At 41.9% G+C, this 18,130-nt stretch overlaps 1 long non-coding RNA gene across 1 annotated transcript in view; it reads left to right on the top strand.

The window, feature by feature from the left end:
• The window catches only part of LOC121448839, a 48,507-nt gene extending 31,927 nt beyond the window's left edge, over positions 1-16,580 (top strand). Inside the window, exon 3 of the long non-coding RNA XR_005974393.1 lies at positions 16,507-16,580. This is a non-coding gene — a long non-coding RNA (uncharacterized LOC121448839). The remainder of the gene's footprint in view (positions 1-16,506) is intronic.
• The last annotated feature ends 1,550 nt before the right edge of the window (positions 16,581-18,130 follow it).

Here is an 18,130-nt window from a genome sequence, read left to right as displayed (position 1 = left end):
AGGGAGTGGGAATGAGACCCAGAAATAAACAAGTAAACAGGTGGTGGAATCCCCAGGGACAGAGTAGCAGACAGTGTGCTGTAAGGCAGGCACAGCTTCACCTGGGCAGTACAACATGCATCTCTGAGGAGGGTGTGCTAACTGACATGGAAATTCAGCCTTACAGTTGCTATGATTTAGGTAAATCAGCGCTGTTCCCTGAGTGCAACAGGCAGCAGGTCCCAAGACTATGGCGGGCCACGAAGGCAACCATTCCCAGGCAGAGAGCCTTGGAGTGGCCCACGGGCCATGAGGGCCAGCGGTCCTAGGCAGGAGCCACATGGTGGGTAGAGAAAGTGGGTATTTATTTAGTGGGTTATAGAAGGGAAGGGGAAAGAGGAGAGAGAAAGAGAGAGAGAATCAGAGAGGAGGAGGGGCAAGAAGGGGCAGGGAGGATTGGAGCCATGGCAGCCACTACCTCTTTGGGAAGAAAGGGCCAGGCCAGGCCATTTTAACAATGATCCCAGGAAGTGAGCAAAGCAGGGGGAGACTTGGTCTGAAAGTACTGAGGAAGGACTTGAGAAACAATTGGTTTTGGGATCACTTACCGGTTTAATTTAATTTATTTTCTGTGGGGCCAGGGTCTTATTACATAGCTCCAATTGCCTTCCAATTCATTTTACTCCCGCACCAGCTCCTCCAGTGCTAGAATTGCAACTCTGTGTCACGACACACCCTGAGATCACATCGTGTATGAATAAACTTTGGATTACTGTTTTTAAAAAGTAGACTTGGCTATGCACCCTAGAGAAAACCCCACTACTATTATCTTACTAGATGAACATATCAATAAAACAACCCCTAATGATATAACACTATTCCCAGAGGTCAAGGCAGCACTCCACCCTATCAGAGAAGCATCTTCTCAAAGTCGATGGTAGTTAATGTAGAGACCCACAATTGGACAGTGTAGAGAGAGTGAGAGTCTTTGGACTACTCTACCCTAAATGGACAGTCTCTATCTGACTCCTCCCCTCAAGGCTCGGGGATCTGTTCAGAAGAGAAGGCAAAAAGAGCCTCAAGTGGTGGTTAACTTAAAGGAACTAGTATTTTTCAGACACAACAGAGCTGATACACATATGAACTCACAGAGACTGTGACATCATGCCCAAGCCCGTAGCAAGCTCTAGCCAGACAAAATCCTAGTGTGGAGGACGGAAAGTATGTGCAAAGACCCATCAATAACCAAGAAACTATTTGCAATTGATAATCTCAGAGGGCAGGGGCCAGTGTTCCTCAGTGGATGATACTGGATATCTCCACCGTACTCCGGGGCAGGCCTCATACTCAGGAGTTGTTGGTCATACAAAAAGGACTCCATTTTGTGTGTGTGTGTGTGTGTGTGTTTGTGTGTATGTGCATGCACACTTTTTGTTTTGTTTCTATTATTTTTTTAAGAGAGAGAAAGACTTGAAGTTGGGTTTGTGTGTGGAGGGGTGTATAAGAGGAAGTGGGGGAGGGGAAAGAATATGACCACAGTAAATTGTATGAAATTTTCAAAAAAATAAAAGTTTTAAAAAGAGTATCTTAGGGGACACTTTTCCCCCTTAAATCTCCTAGGGCACAGAATCTGTAGTGAAATGACTCAGAAATGTGATGGAGCTAGGATCATTGCTATTGTCTCTCAGTCACATGCTCCCTAACAAGATGACTGGTTTCTGTGGCAAGCTGTCTGAAAGTCGAATATGAGGCACCATGAGACAGCAAGCCACAGCGCTCTCTTCCACACAGCCTTGACATTTACAATTCCAACTGAGATGGTCTAGTTCCCTTCCCTTGACTCTATGCCTAGACTATAATTCATCCTTCTTGACTTCAGAGGCCAGGCCATCAAAGGCAGGGGAGCTTCCGTCTGGTTCTCCTGGGATGGTAATTCTTGGAACCTGGTCACCAAACTGTGAAGAAGCCCAGCAAGTCACACAGGATGGCTTCATGTAGGTGTTGTAATCAACAGGCTGACTGAGGTTTTCACCCACAGAGAGCATCAGCTCCAGATGTGGGTATTCACGTGCTCTCTGCTCCTACCTCAAGACACCTTGGCTTTGAGTCCTCCAGCTGACTTTCTGGTGCTCTCATTTCTAACAGTAGACAACAAAAATGGAGCCTTAGAGCTTTTATATGGGGCCATGTGTACTAAAGGTGACATCACATGGAGAGGATGAGGCTCAGGTTCCAGCATCATTCGGTGAAGCAAGCCATCCCTCTGGTAACCCAGAGTCATTGTCCCATCGCCAGCGCATGGGCCTCGGCCAGGCTGACGGAAGAGGGGACAGATGATTCCAGTCCCACAGGCAGCATCTGTGTACTTCTGCCTTCTTCCGGTTGGATTCCACACCCCCTCTAGACTGTGTCCCTTCTTCTGCATGACAGTTTCTCGAGCAGAAGACAAACACATCTTTGTTCCAATCAAACCACATTATTTGCCTTTCTTTGTGTGTGAATAGCCTACAAAATCCCTTCTCAAAGGATGAATTGGAAGCATTTCTGCCTAGGTTGGAGATATACTTCAGTAGTAGAATACTTTCCTAATATGTATAAAGTCATAGGCTCAGACTATGGAATCCCCAAAAGCGAGCAAACAAAGTATTTCTGCCTGTACCCCAAGGCTTCCATGGAGCTTCCCTTCTGGGAAAGGTTTTATTGTTAACAGGTTAGCAGTTGTAGCACAGGGGTTAGTAACAGAGCCTTGCCGTGTATTCCGTCTGCTTCAAATCTTTGCTCAGCAGTTTATTAACATGAGCACATTGCTTAACTGTCTGCACTCCAGTTTCCTCATCTGAAGCCACTTGCAAAAGTTTGTACTTTAGGGCACTTTTGTGAGAATTGAAGGAATTGTGAAAATATTTAAAGCCCAAAACACCATGTCCATAGCAAGCAACTGTGGTAAACACACACATGTATAATATGTATATATACATATATGGCACACAGAGACTAGATGTATATAGGCATGTGTAATATATGCATGCGAATGACCTGTATATGATTTTGCTGAGACATAGCTTTGTTCTTTAGCCAAGTTTGAACATGTGACCCTCCTGTCTCAGCCTCTGAGCGCTGGCAACACAGGCATGAGCTGCCATCCTTGCATGATATTGTTCTTTACCTACTGATGTGAAGGAAGCAGATGGTAGCCTACTATTTTATCTTGGAACTAGTGTGATGCCCTGCCCCCTCCAGGACAGGACGTGGGCTTTCCCCAGTCTGTGCCCACCCTAGTACCACGTGAGAGCTCTGTAAAATGTGCTTCAATTATTGGACAGCCAAGGGATCCACCTGGATGGGTTTGCAGGGAGTGCAGCCCAACATCATGAAGCTAAAAAATTAGTGTGCCTGGTCTCAAGGGGCAGAGAGGAGGTGCCATGCTCTGACCTGTTAGCATCGAAGAAAGAGCCGTGGTCAGAGAAACCTCAGTCAGTTGTTAAACATGAAGGGAGAGCTGGAGCAACAAGAGCCTGCAAGCACTGTGCTGTGACATCACCTGCCATTCATCTCTGTGGGTGAGAATGATTTACCACCAGCCTAGGGAATGTGGAGAAACACATGGAACTCGGCTGGGCTTCTCCATACTTGAGAAATGCAAATGGCGCCAAGGAAATGGCTTGAGTGTTGAGGTAATTTCCTAGATGGACTTGCAAATTTCCTTTGTCATCAGTTTCAAGGCGCGGGCCAAGAAACTGGAAGCTGGGATGTGGATGGTTCTGGGAAGCCAGGAGCACATGGGCACCAAGCTTTCTACCCACGGTCTCAGCAGGAACTCTTGAAATATGATGTCATAAGCCTGAGGCCAGATAAGGCTACAGTGGTAAGACATTCAAACATGGAATATACCAAAAGGAAGTCCTCCTGCTGTGCAGTGCAGGTCAGTGGCATGGGTCTCTCTCCTTCTCTCCACTTAGTGTACAATTTCTTTGAGGCAATGCCAGGGACAGAGATCAATACAACCACTAGCCTCAAGAAACTCCTAATATGGTGTGAGAAACCAGCTCATCCTCAGACTATTCCCAGAAGGTGAAGTAAGCGTGAGAGACTGGCAGAGCTGAGCTGCGGGGGCAGAGTAGGAGCCCCAACCTTATGGGCGAAGTCACTGTCAGTGGGAGCGGTCAGTTACCATTATTAGGGCTTCATTAGTGACATCCCATATGCCTGCCTTAGTGAACTTTCTAAATGGCAAATGTGGTCATGTCATTTCTTACTTATAATGCCTTTTAAAATGAACTTCATTCCTATAGATGCAATACTGTGTCTCTTCAAGGTCCCCATTGAACCTTTAGCCTCCACAGACTTGGTACTGGGAAGTTCGGCCTTTGAGAAGTAATTAGGATTGTGTGTATGGGGTTAGTGCCCTCATCACAAGAGACAAAAACTCTCTGTCCCCTCTCACCCGCTCTGTCTCTTCGCCATGTGGTGACACAGCGAGGAAGGGGCTTTTTATGAATGAGAAAGACAGCTCTCAGCCAGCACCTTTGCCTCAGACTTCCAGCCTCCAAATGAGAAATTCATTGTTAATAAGTCACCCCAACTGGGGTGTTTGTTACAGGACCCAAACTACAATAGCTAACACCAAGGACTTACCATTACTAAACAGTTTTAGTTATTTTTAGTGTGTGTACTTGTATGTGTGTGTGTGTGTGTAAACATATAAGCTGTCTATTGCTCATAAGAGCTATTTCAGTCTTTGTTGCTTTATGATGTAGCCTGCCCTTTATTTTCCAGCCATTCCCCTGCGCAGGCTCTGTCTCCGCCGTGCCTTCCCACCCGTCATCCGGGCTGTTGTTAGTCATCCTTTTAAACCAGCTGCCTCGTCCCTACCTCAGGGCAGCATTCACATCCCAGCCCTTTTGGCCTTTGCTTACGCGTGGATGAGGCTGGAAATGCTCTTCCTCTGCTTGTCACACGGTGCTCCTTCAAAAGTCATGTCCAGATGTAACCAGGTGTGATGTCTTTGTTGACTTAGCAGAAGGAACTGGACACGTTCTCCCGGAGGCCTTTGCTTGATAGACGCCCCTTGTTTCTCCTCCAGCTGGACTGTGAGCTCCTGGAAGCCAGGGTCTGTGTCTGTAGCTCCACATCCTGAGCTCTTAGTGTTTGGGAAATAAGTGAACAGATGCATTAATCGCCCCCCCACTGTAATTAAACTGCCTGCCTAGAACTGCATACCACTCCATACCATAAGCCCCCTTTGAGGGCGGGCGTTCATTGCCTTACTTATTCTATTTTGTCTTTCCTCTCCTCAGTCCTGCTGTTCACACTCAGTCAGTAGGAGACAGCATTTGTTAGACAGTTGAGTCTAGATCCAGAGAACTCGGTTGGCTACAATTGACTCATTTTTTTAAAACAAAGAAAAACAGTTAAAAATACAAGGGCTGGGCGGTGGTGACACACACCTTTAATCCCAATGCTTGGGAGGCAGAGACAGGCAAATCTCTGTGAGTTCGAGGTCAGCCTAGTCTACAGAGTGAGTTCCAGAACTGTTTCACAGAGAAACCCTGTCTAGAAAAATAATAAAAAGAATACATGGCAAAGTCAAAAAATGCCTTATGGGACATTCTAAGCTCTGGGGTTAAATCAGGATCTCTACTAATGATGGCCAAGTGACCTTGGCCAGCCTCTTATTCAGCTTGAATTTATTTTCTTGGAATGGCTTGTCAGCTGGACTAATAATATTCCACATAGAGGATGGTTCTGAAGATGAAAAAAGGCAGTATCCGCGAGATGCTTGGCACTTGAAGGTGCTCAACCAGAGCTAATTTCCGTTCACCCTGTTAGTGTCATAGCATGGCATCAGCTTGATTGGTTCCTCCCAAGCAAACTTCTGTAGGTCTTTGAGCATTAGAGACATGTCGCTTATGTCGCCCTGGCAGTTGGATGTGAAATAGTGGTGCCCTTGAAAGCTGACACTGGGCCGTGCCAGGAAGACATTAGCCTTCTCACAGGCAGTGCTATTCTGGGACTTGATGGCTTTGGAAAGAAGATAACAGCTGACTTTTGTGCAGATAGAGAATGCCTGTGTTCTGGAAGAAAGTGCCAAAGCCTCAGCTAATGCCATCTGGAAAGAACTCAGCCTACCCTGCAGTTGGGGATTCAAATGCTATTATTTCTATGCCAACATAAGAGTTTATTCAGGAAGCTGCAAAGAAGAAGAAAAAGCAATCAGATTCCATAGTGATGAACTCCAAGGGAACTGGAAAGTTCCTGGGTCTTTTCTGCTTGCCTGTGTTCAATAGCTGTGAATACGGAAGGGGGTGTGTGTTTGTCTGAACAGTCTACCTAGTGCTGGAGCTATAGTTCCAAAGACTTGACAGAGCAGAGCTTCCCTTCACGTAGGCTTCATGTTGACGGTGGAGCGGTGAGCTGCTCTGTGTCCTTCTCACTCAAGCATCAAGGCTGGCAGAGTTGCCATCAATGTAGTACTGCCAGTTATCCTGTCAGGAAGAATAGGCAAGCTCACCCAGGCGGTCCACCAGGACAAAGACACAAGCCATATCTGTCTACACGTGACTATTCAAGCAACATGCAAGGCTTAAACATCATGGAATGATGATATGGTGTTGTGATACAAGCTTTTGAAGAGAAGCATTAAAATATCAGAAGCATGTGGAAGAAAGGGAACAGATTGTCTGAGGCGCTGGGGAAGTAGAACCATCAGAGTTTGAGGATCAGTCAACTGGGGAGCAAAAAGGAAAAGGAGAAACGCAAGGCAGTCAGTCTTCTGATTTCTGCTGTCTTGATTGATGATAGGCAAAAGATGGTATACAGTTCACAGGAAAAGGAATGCTCAGTGAGCCACATGTTACTTCTGCTTCCTGAGGAGAACCAGGAAGAATTATTAAGTAAGGCACTGAATGTGTGGATCTGGACCTTAGGTGGAAGATAAGAAACAGGGATACGCATTCAGTGGTCATCTGCTCAGAACGGATGGCTCAAACTAAAGGAAAGCAGGTGGAGCAAAAAGTAAATCAGGTAATGAAGTGTAGGGGAGGCTATTGAAGTGGATTGTTCATGCAAGGGGCATGAAGTAGAAATTGATGCAATTATTTTGAGAATTAATTTTCAGTCATCTGGTAAAGATGTGCAAATCCTTTTACCCAGAAATGCCGGCCCCAGGTGTATATTCTAGAAAACATAGGAGAAGTCACACAGAAGACACTCAAGCAACGTGGCAACACTAGCAAAACCTGGAAGCAACCCACCTAGCCATCCAAACTAACTAGAGAGGCTAAATCAGCTGTGGAATATTCACACAATGGAAAGACACCGCAATAAAGCCTAATGAAGCAGAACTTCGTGCAGCAGCATGGATGAGCCTCAGGAACAGAAAACTAAGTGGAAAAAGCCAAGTCACATAAGAGAACATCCAGTACGATTCTTTTTATATGAAGTTCATACGCTTGCAAAACTAAACACATGTGGGAAAAACTTTACAAAAATCAGTAAGGGTAGGATAAACACAAAAATAAGAATAGTGGTTGTTTGTGGGGAGGAGAGGAAGGACTAGGATCCCAGTGGTGTCATGGGTTCTAGAGACCGGAATAATGCATTTCTCACTAAGTGTAGAAGGGAAAAGGGTACCCATTGCACTCACTCCTTTTCCTTCTTCTTTTTTTTTAAAATGTAACTTCCAGAATGTGGAATAGTTATACTCAATACTTTTAAATATTTATGTTTTTTTATATTTATCTTTTTGTGTGTAGATGATCATGTACGTTTATGAGTATAGGTGAACTTTTCTTTCTTGCCCACCAGTTCCCAAATAACCAAGTTGAAGACTCAATATTAATAATAAATGCTTGGCCAATAGCTCAGGCTCATTACTTAGTAGCTCTTACAACTTAAATTAACATATTTCTTATCTAAGTTCTACCATGTGGCTCATGGCTTATTACGTCATTTCGTACCTGTCCCGTTTTCTCTGTGTCTGGCTGATGACTCCAAAGACTCTGCCCTTCTTCAGCCCAGCATCCATATATATATACACACACATATACATATATACATATATATATATATATATATATATATATATATATATATATACAGTGTAAAGGAATATTCCACTTATGAGTATATGTGTTTGTAGAGGTTAGAGGTCATCCTCTAGTGTTGCTCCTCAGCAACCTTGTTTTCTTGAGACAGGGTCTTTCACTGGCCTGAGATTTGCTGATTGGTCTGGAGTGGCTGCCAGTGAACCCCAGAAATCACTTGTCTTTATCTCCCTGGTATCAGGATCATATGTTGCAGGAGCTGCTTGTTTGTTCCCAGCTGCTTAGCATGAAATAAATACACAGAAACTATTAATTAAATCACTGCTTGGCCCATAGCTCTAGCTTCTTATTGGCTAGTTTTTATATATTAATTTAACCTATTTCTAGTAATCTGTGTATCACCACGTGACTGTGGCTTACTGGCTGACGTTCCGGCATCTGTCTCTGGCAGGGCTACATGGCTTCTCTATGACTCTGCCTCTTTTCTCCCAGTATTCCATTTAGTTTTCCCCACCTAGCTCTATTCCTCAATAGCTATGCTCTGCTATAGGCCCAAAGCAGTTCCTTTATTAACCAATGATATTCACAGCATATAGAGGGGCATCCCACATCAATCATAAGTACACACCACTATGCCTGATTTTTCATGAGAGCTCTGGGATTGCATTCAGAATCTCATGCTAGCACAATATACAACCTCTTGCCTGAGTCATCTCAGGAGAGATGGCCTCACAACTTACTCTGGGTTTTAGTAATAATCTAAAAGTTAAAATAATGAAGAAGTCTTGAACATAGGAATAATACAGTCTGAAACGTTATATAGTCAGTGGACATGGAATTGTAAAAGGAGATCACTTAATAGTCAAGACAAGAGAAAAATAGAATCCTAAAAATTAGCAGAAAGTTAACTACTGTGAAGACAGTTTAGAAAGGGACTTCCATGTAACCAGCCCTCAATGAAGAGTCTTATGAATATATGTCATTTTACCTCGCCACGATATTTTGAAAGAGATGCTCTGTTGGGTTCTTTTAATCAATGAGAAAAACGAGATTCAAAGAAGCCATGTAATAATCTAAGGTCTTATATTTATGTGAGTGGCAGAGTTTAAATTAGAACCAAATCTCTGTTTGAAAATCTGTGCTTTTAGCCAGACATAAACCTGAGTCCTCTCTTCTCCAAACAAGGAGGGTTTTGAGAAGGAGAAAAGACACTGCAATGTCAAATGTTGCTGAGACATAAAATAAGGCTGGGAACGTGGTTAAGTTAGTAAAATGCTAGACTAGTGTGCATGAAGCCCCGGGTTCAGTCCTCAGAACAGAAACTTGGCTGGATAGTACTAGCCTGAGGTCTCAGAATCCGGGAGGTGGAACCAGGATGTTCAGAGTTGAAGGTCATCCTCAGTTAAGTAGTGAGTGTGAAGACGGCCCATGAGGCAACATGAGATCCTGTCTTAAAAATAAATAAGTAAATAAATAATGAAATAGATGATATACCTATCATATCATATATAGATAGACAGATAGATACACAGACAGATAAGTGGTGCACAAAGTCTTCTATGGATCTAAGCATGTGGAAATGAGTGACTTCTATCTGCCCTTAGGGTCAACAGTGACAGCAAAGTCCAGTAAATGACATTCAATTGTATTAGACAAAATGATGAATTAGAAGCAGAAAAGTCAAAACAGATGGTGTAAATTGGATTTAATGGCTTACACTGGTAACCCCAGCACCAGACAGGTTGAGGCTGGAGCCTTGCTGTGAGAGTTCAAAGCCAACCTTAGCTATTAGTGAGTTTCCTCCTGAGCTAAAGAGTGAAATTTTGTCTCAACAAACCAAAACAGCAGCAAATTACCCCCTCCCATCCATAAAATAAGACAAATGAACCAACCCCCCCCCCACACACACACACGAGGAGTGTAGAATGTTCTTTTAAGAGAAAAAACTGCCCCAGGCAGAAGTCTGAGCTATTGAACAGAGACTTAGAGGAGGAAGAAACTTGGAAGGGGCTCTAGCATCCTGGATTGCACTTGTGTGAGGACCTCCAAACACTGGGGCAGGTGAAGCCGAGTCAGAGAGGAATGTGGAACACCCCCTCACACCCCTCCCTTGCTTTCATCCTGGATGAAGGGATACAGGAAGGAGCTTAATGTTCTCGTAAACAAACTGCATCCAGAACAAGAGACAGGACCAACTGCCTTCCCACGCTGTGCAGCCAGCAGGGTCTCAAAAAACAGAACCTCAAACCTGAACTGTATACAGGTTGTTTAGTTGCGGGCTTCACCCCAGTCCCCTGGCATCCATATATACAGGAGTCTGAAATGTTTGGTGGAAAGTTCCAAGCTCTCTCCCCTGGGAGGGGCCACAGTCCAGACTCCACCTCCAAGAAAGCCCGCTAAATGGTGACCCCTCCCCAGGGAGGTTCAAGACCACTCCCACAGGCTATTTAAACTGTGCCCCCCCAATGAACACATGGTCTCCCGGTTTTCTCTGGTAGTTCTGGTTCTCCTTTCCCCTCTCAGTGTTTTCCCAGGGGCCATCTGGTAGCGCTGGTATCCATTAAACCTGGGGCATTTTTAATTTGGTCTGATCTGGTTTGATTTGGGTTTTCCCACTGAGGGGGCTATTTTTCCCACTGGCCCAAGGCTACATGTTGGAAAATGCCCTTCTTGCCCATGCTCTCTGCTAAGATCGGCTTTGTCTGGGTGAGTTCCCCTTTCTCAAGTACATGCTGCTAGGGTCTGGTTGGCGGGTTGTCTGTTGGAGTCATGGCCATGCCAGGCATCACCTTGTTGAGGTGAGATTGTATGGGCGGAGCTGTCTCCCCACACATTTCTTATGCCCCTGTTTTTGACTCAAGAGTCTTATCACAGTGGACACATTGTGGTAGGCACTGAGTCCCAAGACTTGGCATAGACTTGTAAAAATAGTCACTTGCAATTGGAGGCCTGATCTCCAAATGCCTTTAGGCTACCTTTTACTAAAACTTCTTTTAAATTGGGCTATCTAATGCCTATCATAAAACAAACAAGGCTCCAAAAGTCCATGGTTTCTGGATGCTGTGCTCCTGCTCCCCTCCCGTCCTCCGCTTCCCTCCCCTCCCCCGTTCCCCTCCTTGCTTCTCTAGCTGTTTATTGCTTGTCTCCATTCCTGGCATCAATCTGGTCACACTGGGACTCTCTACAATGGATCCAGATCCATTCCCCCAAGTTTTAGTGGTTCTGAGGACTGAACCCGGGGCTTCATGCACACTAGGCTAGTATTTTAGTCTCTCTTAGTGTCCTCATTGTTGTCTAAGTTCCCTGGGGTTGTGAATTGTAGGCTGGCTTTCTTTGCTTTATGTTTAAAAACCACCTATGAGTGAGTACGTGTGATAATTGTCATTCTGTGTCTGGGTTATCTCACTCAAAATAATATTTTCTAGCTCCATCCATTTTCTTGCAAAATTCAAGATGTTATTTTTTTCTGCTGTGTAGTACTCCACATTTTCCTTATCCATTCTTTGGTCAAGGGGCATTTAGGTTGTTTCCAGGTTCTGGCTATGACAAACAAAGCTGCTATGAACATAGTTGAGCATGTCCTTGTAGCACGATTGAGCATCCTTTGGATATACCTTAAGGCAGATCGTTAGACAGACAATCGTGGTGAAACTAAGTTCTGCCCTGCCTGGATGGCTCCATGAATATAGCACTGGAACAGACAGAAGAGAAGAGTATGTAAATGGACGGCTGAAGAATAAGTACGGGGATGCATTCATGCGAAGAAACTGTAATGGTAGTAAAAATAAAATGCTGCAGATCCCCCAGTGGGTGCAGTGGTCAGTGGGCCATGAGACCACACTGCAGGTCTCCAAGCGGGGGCAGGCAGCAGGCATTGGGTCCCGAGAGCACCTAGTCCCAGGCAGCTAAGACACAGGGGCAGCGAGTCCCAGGCAGAGAGACAGACAGATGAGCATGCCATGAGACCATGCCGCAGGTCTCGGCTGGTCGGGACAGGGACAGGGAGTCATGTGGCAGGCAAGAGAAAGCTGGATAGGCATTCTATGCAGAGTGAAGTTGGATATTAGTGGGTTATGGGAGGGAAAGAGAGAAGGGGGAACATCAGGGGGGGGGAGAGAGAGAGAGAGAGAGAGAGAGAGAGAGAGAGAGAGAGAGAAACAGAAGGGGGAAGGGGAGAAGGGAGAGACAGATGCTGCCTCTTTGACAGGGAGATGGAAAAGGAAGAGACTCAGGCTGGAAGCAGAAGATTAGGGGGGAGGGAATAGGTGTGGCTTGTCTCTTAAAGGGTCAGAGCAGACCATCACAGAAACAATGTACTGTTTATAAGTACACAGAAGTGAAGGGTGTGAAGACACCAGGAGCAGCTCTCTTCACAGCTGGATGTACTTTATTACGAAGAGTTTCATTTTTCGTTCTTTTACCATCTTAGTTGGCCTGTTTTCATAGTGGTTGGTGTGCTTTATTTTGTTTTGTTTTTTTAATTGACATTGAAATAAGAGAGAGGTGTTACATTACAAATCATTTTTTTTTTTTTTGATTTTTTTGAGACAGGGTTTCTCTGGAGCCTGTCCTGGAACTACCGCTTGTAGACCAGGCTGTACAAATCAAATCTTAAAGTTTTCATATTCGCATTTACTTCTGTATGTCCAGAATATTAAAATTAAAAAAAATCATGATTGCATAGAATAAAACCAAGCAAGAGAAACCAGGTTTTATAGTCAGGTCAATTCCCAGCTCACAGGAAACAGTCAAACTCCAGATACTCAGGCTGGAAAAGCCTTGGTTGTTAGCTGGGGCACTTGGCAAGTACCTAAAGGGAACAAATTTTAAGTATGTTGTTTATTTTTCATTTAAACTCTTCTTTGTTCATCTTTCCCCCTTTTTGTTTATTTTGTTTGTGGATTTTACTCTTTCAATAATTTCAATATTTCTTCAAGATTACATTTTATGGCCATCTTTGGATTTTTTTTGGCTAAAATACTTCAATTTTTTTTAGTCACTAAATTAGGGTTTCTAATATACATATCTTTAATATAGTCTACATAAAATAGTGCTCCACTTCAAGTATGATATAAGATCATTTAAGCCTTTTAGTTTCTTCTCTTATACCTGTCCTTTATAGAGTCATTATAAATTCATAATAATTATTACTGTTTTTACTTAAAATAATCAATTTTCTGTTAAAGAAATTTTTAAATGAGAAAACATTACTTTAACATATATCCAAAATAAGTACTACTTTGTTATCCTTCAGCTATTTGTCTAGACACATTTAGTACCTCATCACCTTGTTTTCATTTTTGTCTGATGAATTCTCTTGAGAGATTTCCCATATAAATATAGAAGCCAAGTCTCTAAGGAATGGCAATGTTCTGCACAAGAACCACTCCAGTGCCAGGTATGAGAAACAGGCTTTAGAATGGTTGATCAGAGGTTGAAGGTAAGCCCCATCCCTGAAGATACCATACACTTAGTAAATAGGGCTACTTGGATTATTTGAGCTGGATCTAACCCAAATGCCTCTTTCTTACTGTCTAGCTTTCATGATACCCCAATTACTATGCAATCTACCAAGTAGCAAAGAAATAAATAGTTTTATATAGGTGTGAAACCTACAAACCACAACAATGGCCAGCATGGCAAGATACCCATAAAGCAAATGGAGACCATCACAGAAAACCACAACTGGACCCAATGCAGAGATTAGGGCAACATAGGGAGCCGAGCGCCAACAGGTACATCTACACCACAGCTCCTGCATTTACAGATCAAGGACTATCATGGAAGAGAGGGAAGACAGATTCTAAGAGCCAGAGTACCAAGCAGTTTGCTATGAAACAGTCGTTCATAGAAATATTTGCATAAAGAAGAGATAGAAGTGCTAATGTAGAAGCAGGGGTCTCTCACAGGGTCACACCCCTGGAACAGAAAGTGTAGGAGGCTGATGACTGGTGAGAAAGGTAAGATGAGCCTCTCCCAGGGATGGGTCTCATAACTGGTTGTCAGTACAAAGCAGTTATCCCTGAAAACATATACACACAGACAATAGCAACAACAAAAAAGACTTAGCAGGTTGTATTTGTATATATTTGTGCATAAATCCACATACATATGCATATATCAACAATAATCGGAGAAGTGGGACTATCAATTTGAGAGGAAGGGGAGACATGAAAGAAGTTAGAGGGTAGGGACTTGGGAAGGATTGGAGAAGGAAATGGGAGGGGGAAATATAACTATATTTTAATTATAAATATATAAGAGGTTAAAAAAGAGTCCATGAGTTTGAAAGAGAGGAAGGTGGAATATATGGGATTGTTTGAAGGGAGGAAAAGGAAGGGGTAAATGATGTAATTATATTATAATCTCAAAAATAAAAGAAGAAAGGAAGGAAGGAAGGAAGGTCAAGATAGGGAAGCAATATCTTAAGATTTAAGTCATCTGAAGAGAATTCAGAAAGTTTAAGGCTTAGGGTAGACAGAAATCTAAATAATTCTGACAGTTAAATTCTTCTTGAGAAGATGAAGAAATTTATTAAAAAGAACTGAAAACACAACATAAATCTATACAAATCTTTAAGGAAAAAACCCCAGTCATCTTAGCAAAGTAAAAAGCTAAAAGATAAAGTATGGCATAAAATAAAACCAAAACAAAAGAAACAATGAGATGGTAGATTTAAACCTAGCTATAACCAATAATTGTATTAAATGTGAATGACATAAATTATATCCTTAAAGGCAGAGATAGCCAGACTAGGTTAAAAAATGCATAACATATCTACCTGCTGTTACAACATTTGAAATATAAAAACAATATTTAAAGATCACTAAAGGTAAGTGGCTATTTAGAATAAAATAAAAGAGATTTTAGAACAATACTCTTAATGGAGAAAGAAAAGACCAGAAAGATAGTTCAATTTCTTTCCATGGTGTGAGGACATAATGAGAATTCAGGAGTCTGCAGACTAGAAGAAGGCCCTCAATGGAACCTCAGCATTCTAGTACCCAGTGTCAGGAGCCTATGGATTAAAAGAGGGTTCTCAATACAAGATTGTTATGTTTACATCATTTCAGCCTCCAGAACTCTGGGAAAAAACATTGTTGCTTATAAACCACTCAGTCTATATTTGTTCAAGATTTTCAAACTAAGGCAAGGCTTATCTTAAAAGAATTATAGTTAATATATGTAAAAATAAGGGACTGATATATTTTTTACTAAGATTGCGCGAAGTCAATACCAGCCCTTGTCATGTCTGTTCAGCTTTATATTGGAATTCATACTCAAAGCAGTAAAGCAATGAAAAGAAATTTAAAAATAACCTATGTATTATACAGTAAAAAAAATCCAACTATCTGTATTCATACAGTATATGATCATCTTGGAAATTGATAAGGAGTGCACAGAGTAACTAAAATATAAATTTAAGATGGCCATAAAATAAAGATCAACTAAAATGATTATTTTTCACATGCTATCAAATAAAAGTTGAAAATTAAAATGATTAAAAATAAATCTGTTTATAATTATATTAAAATTATGACATTCTTATTGATAAGTCAAATATGTGTGAAACTGAGACAATAAAACCACAATATTATTAAGTGGGAAATTATACAAGCTTTATAGGATGAAAAACTTCGAATTATTAAGACATTATTTTTCCTCCAGTTCATCTATAGCTATAGTGCAGTTTCAGTGAAAACGAGCAGAAACTTTGTAGAGTCTGACAAGGTACATATGGAAGTATAAGGGATCTTCTTGAATAGCCAAAATGTTTCTTTCTTTCTTTTTCTTTTATTTTTGTTTCGTGAGCAAGATTGGACAACTTTCTATGATTTTATGATATAATGAGTTGTGTGGTTTGGGAATAGGGAAAGACATACATTTCACTGGACCAAAGTACAGAGTCCTGAAATGACCACAGTCAGTCACTGTTTTGTAAAGGTGCCAAGGTAATTCAAGAGAAAAAAAATAACAGTCTTTTCAACAAATGTTGGGATAATTGGGTGCTCATGTGGAGAAAAATTAACCTTGATCTTTCCTTTATAATACCATGCACAGTCAGTAGTCCAAATGAATAAAAAGCCCAAATGTAAAACCTAAAATTATAAAATGAGAAGAAACCAAGAGAAAATCCTTACAATATGACAGGCGATGGCTTCTTAGGACACAAAACCATGAGACTGACTTCAAAGGAAAAAGTAATAAGTTGAATTTTCTAAACATTAAAATTTCTGTTCCTCTGTAAATATTGCTAAAAATGATGAGAAAACTACCAAGGAATATGTTCTTCAAAAAGGTCTTTTATGTAGAATAAAGAAGTTGTGCAATTCAATCCAATTACCACCAATTCAATAAAAGGAGAAGTAAAAGCTTAGAGTCAACAGCTATGCAAACAGATCAGAGGCTGGGAGCACACTGAGACTCAGGGTGATTTTTTTCTTTACCCTCATGTTCTAGTCAAAGATTTCGTTTTTCTCAGATCATCCTGTGTTTCCGATTTATACCATGGTGCCTTGTGACGATACTGGAGGAGTGAAGGAATAAATATTTGGCCATTGTACCCTAGTAATGGACTGTTCTTCTCCGAAGAGTAAAGAATAATTTGCTGTCGTTTTCCCAGTGTGTGGTTCAAAAGACTCAATGAAAATCACTAGGAATTAGAGGAAAGGTAAAGTGAAACGTAGAGTTCACTGCAGACTTCAGAACAGTGAATAACGGAAGGATTGACGTCAGATGTGAAGAAGCTGTAAATGAGGATGCTGTAGATTGCTGATAAGACTATTCAATGGAACACCCGGGAAAATGCTGTGACCTGTTACAAAGTTAATCATACATTTATTGTGCGTGCAAGTGGGCAATTCTAGTCACATGTCTTTATTGAAAATAAAATAGCCACTTGTCCACATAAAGTGTTATGAATACTAATATCCATAACATATCATGATGTCTGCCTCCAACAGGTAAGCAGATAAACTTTGGTGCATTCGTTCAATGGAATCTAATCAGCACTGCAAAGGAATGAATGAGTGAAGTATTCAACTACGTGGAAGGACCTAACAGCATTCCAAGAATAGACTATGAAGACATTCCATATCAGCCCATTTGTCCTGGCAGAAGGGATGCCAGTGGTTGTAAAGTTTGAGGTGGTATAGATGGTGTGGGAAAGAAGAGGCTAGATTTGGAAGGGACGGAAGTAAACTTGAGGTGATGGAAATATAACTTCATAGTGGCAATAGTTGTAGAACTATATATATAACAAATATATGTTTGTTAAAATCCATCAAATTTTGTGCATTTGCTAGTTTCCAAATTTTACTTCAGTGAAGCTGAGTTTTCAAAGGACCTACCTAGGCTGAGGTAATTATCACATGACGAATGGGTAACCAGGCAGATGCATAGAATTTAGTGCTCTTCTTCACCTCAGCTTCTCTTTTCTTTCAAGGCCAACATTTTCCCCAGATGAGGTGGGGAGTGGCAGGAAGATGGTGCTAAAACTGTGCGCAGGGTTACCAAATTTAAAATGATTCTGGATGACCATTAGCTCGAGTTTTCTCTTGATTTTGGCTTTAATTGATCAACCCTACAAGGTTCCTCCTCCTGTCACTGTGGGATCCACTGTGAATATCAAACATCTACCCAGACAGAGTCTACCTAGAGAAGAAAACTACTTCACATTAAAACACTGTGAGTTTTTGAGTCTTTGTCTACACAATCACCTACTAAGATAATGAAAATATTTGATGACATTTTTAGGTCAAAATATCTCACTCCTTGTTTTAGGACTCCCCATGTTTTCCTACTGCGTTACACCCTTTCAGCTCTGATTGGCCTCTGGACTTGACTTCATAGAGCCTGGCTAAACCACACCTGAATCTTAAGACTTTTCATGTAACAATTCCTTCCAGAAGTCTTGCTGACTTCTCCTTTGCTGCATTTTCCATTGCCCAAGCTTCTCTGTGTTCCCAAATACTCGACATAAGTGTTGGTCGATGTATTTTTTAACTATATGGAGAGGTTTCCTTCTGATCTGTGTCCTCCATTTTGGGGGAGGGGCTCATTCACATTGTTTCTGCACCCAGAGCACTGGCTGACACCTACTGCCC

Source organism: Microtus oregoni, unplaced genomic scaffold (assembly GCF_018167655.1).
Source record: "Microtus oregoni isolate MIOR12 unplaced genomic scaffold, Mior012 000005F_ref0000423, whole genome shotgun sequence".
Taxonomy (NCBI): Eukaryota; Metazoa; Chordata; class Mammalia; order Rodentia; family Cricetidae; genus Microtus; species Microtus oregoni.
This window is presented reverse-complemented; position numbering and strand designations above follow the sequence as displayed.